The 7,157-nt window shown below is 32.2% G+C and overlaps 1 long non-coding RNA gene across 2 annotated transcripts in view; it reads left to right on the forward strand.

The window, feature by feature from the left end:
- Positions 1-5,814: 5,814 nt before the first annotated feature.
- Positions 5,815-7,157, forward strand: part of LOC106478597 — a 47,883-nt gene continuing 46,540 nt past the window's right edge. Inside the window, exon 1 of one of the 2 annotated variants that reach the window (XR_002609941.1) lies at positions 5,815-5,941. This is a non-coding gene — a long non-coding RNA (uncharacterized LOC106478597). The remainder of the gene's footprint in view (positions 5,942-7,157) is intronic. The other variant, XR_002609942.1, reaches the window with a different exon arrangement.

The raw sequence follows: 7,157 nt of genomic DNA on the forward strand, positions 1-7,157 counted from the left end.
CAAAACCTGGGCTCCATCCGCAGAAAGTGCTGCTTTGCATTTGGTGGGACATCAAAGGAGTAATTCATTTCAAACCCCTCAATCCACAGCGAACTGTCAACGCAGAGATCTATATTCAGCAACTGGAACATTTAAATCAAGCCCTTCATCAGAAACACCCTTCACGTGTCAATCGGAAAGGTGTTCTTCTTCTCCAAGACAATGCACGTCCACATGTGGCACATTTAAATCAACACATGATTATGAAGTTGGGTTGGGAAGTTTTATCCCACCCACCTTATTCTCCAGATATGGCACCATCAGATTACCATCTTTTTCGTTCGCTGCACCACCATCTTAATGGGAAAATGTATGCAAATGTGGAAGGTGTTAAAGAGGACATCGAAATGTTTTTTGCTTCAAAGCCAAGTGATTTCTTTAATCAGGGCAATAACAACCTGATTGTAAGATGGAAAAGCATCATCGATAAGAATGCAGACTATTTCATTTAATAAATGCTTTGTTTTGATATATAAGTTGTTCGGGTTTTTCATCTAAAAAAAGCGACATTAATTTCTTGACGACCTAATATATGCTTTACATAAGGGTAGAACTGATTTATTGATAAAACTTCTTTTTCCCCAGTCTTTCATGAAGCTAAGAGACTTTGAAGTTGTCTCTTACAAATAAAACTCCTTTGGATAACATTGTCATCAGTCGACCTGCTTAGCTCAATTAGAGTAAAATGGCTCGAAAAGCACGGCTTTTTTGTTTGTTTGTTATTCAGTGTAAATAGTTACGATTCATAGTGTTGTTCTTTTAATTAATACCGAGGCCTACCAAAACGTCGCCAACTAGAAGACCCCAGGAATCGCGTGAGCACTAGTTTTACCTTCTCTGCCGAAATCATCATTAAAAATATATACGTAAACAATCCGCTTATAAAACTGAATTAATGTGATAGTAACATTTAGATGTATCTTGTTCTTGTTATTCAGTTATGTTCCAACGCACAATGGTATAAAGCTAATCCTTACTACTTCAGCTATCTTTATTTTATTGTTGAAAAGCGTATTATTGGACAATATTTAAATTATCAAATGAAAACTACATGGTTACGTCATTTTGTATGCTGTCATTAAGCTACAAGTGAGTTTTAAATTAGTATTTTTTCACAAAAATGTTTTGTTTAGAAAAAACAACAACAAAGTGACAATAATTTAGTTTTCAGTTTAGTTTAATGATAAGAAAAAATGGAGCATAAATAGTTGACACATTGTACCAGAAGTTGTGTAAAAATGTAGATTAATTCAAATCCACCTCGATCCAGGTGAATCTTAAAACTGCCTGTCGTGACCTCTATCGGTAGTAAGTATTTCTGACAAGTGACCCCTTGTTTATTTTTCTCATTGATTGAGGGTTATTCAAACATGTTGTCTGCAGCAATTTAAAAAAAGAGAAATAAATAGTATAGTATGTACGCACAATTTGATATTCGAAGAACAATTAATGATAAAAAGCAAATACGGCCCAATGGTTCACGTTCTGTTACCTCAACAAAACTAAGAAGAAGAAAAAAAAAGGAAAACGCCGTGAATCGCACTTTGAGGCCGTGTGTGTGTATTATAATAGTAACGTTCAAATCCCATTACTCGGACAGATAAGAGTAGCCCAATAGTTGGCGGTAGATGATATTAATTAGCTGCCTTCATTGGAAAATAGCAGATAGCCCTCAAGTAGATTTGCTCTAAATCCAACAAAACAAACAAAGCTTGACGATGGAAAAATTATGATATCTGTCGAACTTATCGATAACAACACATAACATATAAATAATCTAATATTTTAACTGTGGTACCTGAAGCATTTTATGATTACAAAAAAAAAAAAGTATCTAAACAATTTTATATTTAAGCAGCAGTATTTACAATGCTTGGTAATAAACAGGCAATAACATCCGCAGAATTTGACGATAAACAAGAAATAACAGAGAAATATTTAGACCTTCATAACTGTCCCTGGATAATCATCCTTGGAACAAGTAAAAACATAAGCCCACATTTTCATTTTACCGATTACCCTTTTAAACCTTAAGGTTTAAGCCTCTACTCCGACTACCGACGGCAACTCATTCTATAGGCCATTATCACTGTTATTAAAAAAAAAACTGTTCTAATTGGAACGTATCCTTTCTTTTCCAAATTCTACACTTGTACCTTTTTTACTCTCTTATCTTTAAAATATAGCACCAAACGAATCAGAAGCGTTTATCGTATTGATCCCTCTGATAATCTTGTAAAGTTCAATAAGAAATCATTTACCGTTTTTTTTTCAAGGTAAACTAAGTTGATAGATCTTACTCTATTATAGCACCAAACGAATCAGAAGCGTTTATCGTATTGATCCCTCTGATAATCTTGTAAAGTTCAATAAGAAATCATTTACCGTTTGTTTTTTTCAAGGAAAACTAAGTTGATAGATCTTACTCTATTATAGCACCAAACGAATCAGAGGCGTTTATCGTATTGATCCCTCGGATAATCTTGTAAAGTTCAATAAGAAATCATTTACCGTTCTTTTTTCAAGGTAAACTAAGTTGATAGATCCTACTCTATCCTCATAATATACCCTCCCCTCTTCGGAATCATCATATTAGTCCTCCTTTGAACTCTTTCCAACAAATCAACATTCTTTCTTAAATCAAAAACTGTACACAGTATTCCAAGTGAGGCCTAACTAGTTATTTATTTCAATAGAGGGATAATTACCCATTTTCACTTGTAATAAATATGTCTATCAATGAATCCCAAAATTCTATTAGCTTCACTAACAATAGAGTTCTGCTTCGATGCGTACATCCTGTTTTTCAGTCACACTAGTGAGAGGGCTCCCACCAATATTAAACGTATGAATCAAATTACGATACCCATATTAGTTATCTTGCACCTGCCTCAAGTAAAGATAATTTGCCAAATATATGTTCAATTAATCTATGCCATACTAATAAAGTAAGAAAATCCCAAGAGTTTAAAATGACTTTTCCTTTTTCCCATCCAATAGCTCGCTTCACAATCCAGTTTACTACTTTCAGTTGGTGTGATTTTCTTAACTAATCTTTTATTTGTTATCTTAAGAAAAAACTTTTTGAAAATCTAAATACATCAAGATCATATCCATTCCATCATGCAGAAAATAACATCCTCGAAAAAAGTTAACAGATCAGTAAGGTGAAGTTTCCTTTTAGTGAAACCATGCTGGATGGTTTAGTAAATCTGCTTTAATCAGACTAACTGGTCTTTACTTTTCAGGGTGACTCTTATCATTCCCCCTTTAAAAATAGGAGTTTTATGGTAATTATCCAACTCTCAGACATCAGTTCACTGTCTATTGACCTATCAAAAATTAAGGAAAGAGAGTTGTATATCTCATCTTTGATGTTCTTTAAAACCATAAAATATTATCTTATCCTGGTGCTTTATCCACTGTAATATATCAATCTGTCATTTAACCATTAAGGTACCATTACTTAAACGATTCAAATCAATCCAAATATTTCCAATAGAATACTTCGGCTCAGGAATATTGATAAACATCTTCTATTGTGAAAACAGAAAAGAACATTTAAATGTTTTACAACCCCATTTTGCTTATCTTTAATATACTTACAAAAAATCTTGTTGTTAGTTATCACATTATTAGTCAGCTGTTTCTTATAAACTCTTATGGATTTCCTAATTTATTTTTAAACTAAATTCCTAGGTCCTATAATTATGTAAAATTTCCATTCTATCTATCAATTGAAAACTTATGGAATGCATCCCTGATTTTCTCGTTTACGTATTTATGAAGCCAATTAGGTTATATACGTGTAATTATAAATGTAAAATTTGATACTCAAATGAAAAATGTTTGCAGTACTTTATGATAAATAGACAATAACAAATGCAAAACTTGATGATAAGAAGCGATGCAAACGTAACAGATTTGTTGGAAATGATAGTGAGATTTGTTTAAAGAAATTGTCTGAGATAGTCACAATACAAACAGCATGATATTCTTAACAACTTTGTAATTTGAAAAGAGTTAATAGATAATTAAAATCTTCCTCTGGATTTTTCCCTCTGAATTAGTGTTGTGAAAGTGGTATTGGTAAACTGTACATCTCACCTGATTATGAGGAATAGCTTCTGAAGAAACTTAAGTTTACATCCTTCAAATTTACTTGGATTTTAAGTGACAAAACGTAATAAGTAACTATTTTTTTTTTTACCCAGAGCGAACAATTATTTACATTTGTTTAATTCCGTCATAACCCGAGTCTGCGGGAAGCTGTGTAAATGTGCAGTAGACTTAAAAATAAATCTACAATTTTCTTATTTCTGGTACATTTGTGGTTTCGAAAAGATAGTAAATCTAATTTATTTACTGAAATGATAAAGTAAATTACCTTTTTAGTAGTTACGTTTATCTCTAGACTAACTTGCTGGAAGTAAAACTTTATAACATCGTAAATAGAATAAAGGCATAATTTAGATAAACCAAGGATTTAGTTGTTGTATATATGGTTCCTCAAAGAAAATGCAAAAATAATATACTTCCAGTAACTCTTATGAGCTATTTCTAATTATTCTGAATCAACCAATATAGTTTCATTCAAACAGAAGCATTCTACATATAGAAAGTGAAATAAAACTACCACTATAAATACCAGAAAGTATTAAAAAGAAGACAGAAAAGAAAAATTATAATATTTAAGACACTGATCCCAGGTATACGACAGTGATACAAAAAGGTGAATAACTACGCGTGTTTGAAAGCTACAAATTAAAGGAAGACAAAAAAGATAACTATTTAAAAACCGAGTCATTAGATATAAGAAGAAAGAAAGTTGAAAAATAAAACAAAGATGTGGGTAGAATAAAAAAACAAACAACAAAAGCTGTATAAAGAATGAAAATTGGAAAGAGACAAGTGAAAGAACAAAACAGAACAAATAAACATAAAATTAAATATCAGAAACGTAAAAGTGAAATGATATGAACAAAACAGAAAACTCAGGGATAAAAAATAGAGAATAATAAAAAGATTGAAAGATAATGAAAATATTCATTCAAGATGATTGTGTAAAGTATATTGATAGAGAGAGAGAACATATGAAAAGAGAAGAGAGATTTAGAATAATTGGAGAAAACAATTAAGAACATTAGAGAAGGAGAAGAAATCAGGGTGTTTATATGAAAACTATAAAAGAAATGAAGGAAAAGAACGTGATTCTGGGCAATTAAACAGAAATAGTTGGAGAAAGGAAGTGAATGAAATAAAGAGACTCTTGACAATTGGATAATAAATGATGAAAGAGAAATTAATAGAAAACTAGATAAAGGTTGACTGATTGAAGATCATGAAAAAGAAAACCAGTGACGAGACAAAGAGATTCAGGTAACTGGATAAAAATGATGAGAGAGAGAGAGAAAAGATAGAATAAAAAGAAAACTAAAATCAGAGTGATTGCAAATACATCAAAATACAAAATATTATTAAGGAATAAAGAATTATCATTTTTTAACGAACAACATTAGAAATTTCTAAACATATGTTTCTAAATCTGCGAACGTTAGGTTAGAGTAGTTAGGTTATTAGTTGTTTTCTGAATACCATAAGATCACGTGAAGATTCACCATATAGGAAGACGTACGGAGGCGGAAACCGCGAGCTGCACGGACTGCTCCTGTTGGCCTATTCACTTCGGGAACCACCTCGTTCATTGGCGTCAAAACGCATAAGCTCACCTAACTGATCGCACCCACGCGCCAAGCAGACAATATAAAAGCCACCTGTAGTTTCAATCAACAGCAGAGCAGAGAAACTTGGCGATTTTGAAAACTATAAACTTTAGCTATATAGCCAGGATCGGACCCGTATCAACGTAAAGCTTCGGCCATTCAATACAGCTCAACTAAAGGTAAAAGCTGGTTTTTTCTACACTATCTCATAAGCATTATCATTTTAGGAGATGAACAAAATCTCTGATACACATATCCAAATAAACAAAGTTTCGGCTTGTTTTATAAAACACTATTAAGGACGTTGCGAATAGTCACACAATCCACTTTGTGGTCCTAAAATGTTTCCGACAGTATTGGACGGTTTTTACCGAGGATCGTGTTTTTTTTGTTTTTTTTTATAGAAAGCAACTTTCACCACTGTCTGCTCACTAATAGAAATAGAGAAGGAAAATAAAACTAAATAAAATATATTTAGGTTACAAACTCTCTGACACGTTTTGCTTGAAAATAGCTATCAACTTAGATAAGACAAGTGTTAAACGACGTCATTAGATATTACTGTATATGCTTGTATTGCAAAGTGTGACAAAGCCCTGTATACGGTATATATATGGTGTTGATCACGTTAAAGATAACAGAGCATAATTAACTCACGACTCTCATATAATGATTAACATGTTCCACTGTAAAGAAGAACAAAACAAACTGTAGGACAAACATCTATTGACCATTCCATAGTGTTTAGTACGATTTATTGTAAGTAGAAATAACTGCTGAACAAGAATCTCTCAACACGCTCATTCTTTGTGTTAATATAATTTACTTTAAGTAAAAACTACTCTACCAGAATTATCTTTTGAATATGCCTTAGTGTTTAATACGATTTACTTTACTGTAAGATAAAAAATACCGTAGCACAAGTATCTCCTGGTTACTCAGTAGTGTTTGATGTGATGCACTGTCAGTAAATTAATTGAAATGCAGGAAAAGTAACTACCTGTCAATCGGTGTCTAATAAGTTTTATTGTAGCGTTGAAAACTGCGTGGACAAACATCTCTCGATTGTTTAATATGATTTACTATAACGCAAAAACTCTGTAGGACAAATATTTCTCGACTGTTTTATACTGTTTAATATGATTTACTGTAACGTAAAGGACTCTGTAGGACAAATATTTCTCGACTGTTTCATACTGTTTAATATGATTTACTGTAACGTAAAGGACTCTGTAGGATAGCTATCTCTCGACTGTTTCATACTGTTTAATATGATTTACTGTAACGTAAAGGACTCTGTAGGATAGCTATCTCTCGACTGTTTCATACTGTTTAATATGATTTACTATAACGTAAAGGACTCTGTAGGATAGCTATCTCTCGACAGTTTCATAC

Source organism: Limulus polyphemus, unplaced genomic scaffold, assembly GCF_000517525.1.
Source record: "Limulus polyphemus unplaced genomic scaffold, Limulus_polyphemus-2.1.2 Scaffold230, whole genome shotgun sequence".
Lineage (NCBI taxonomy): Eukaryota > Metazoa > Arthropoda > Merostomata > Xiphosura > Limulidae > Limulus > Limulus polyphemus.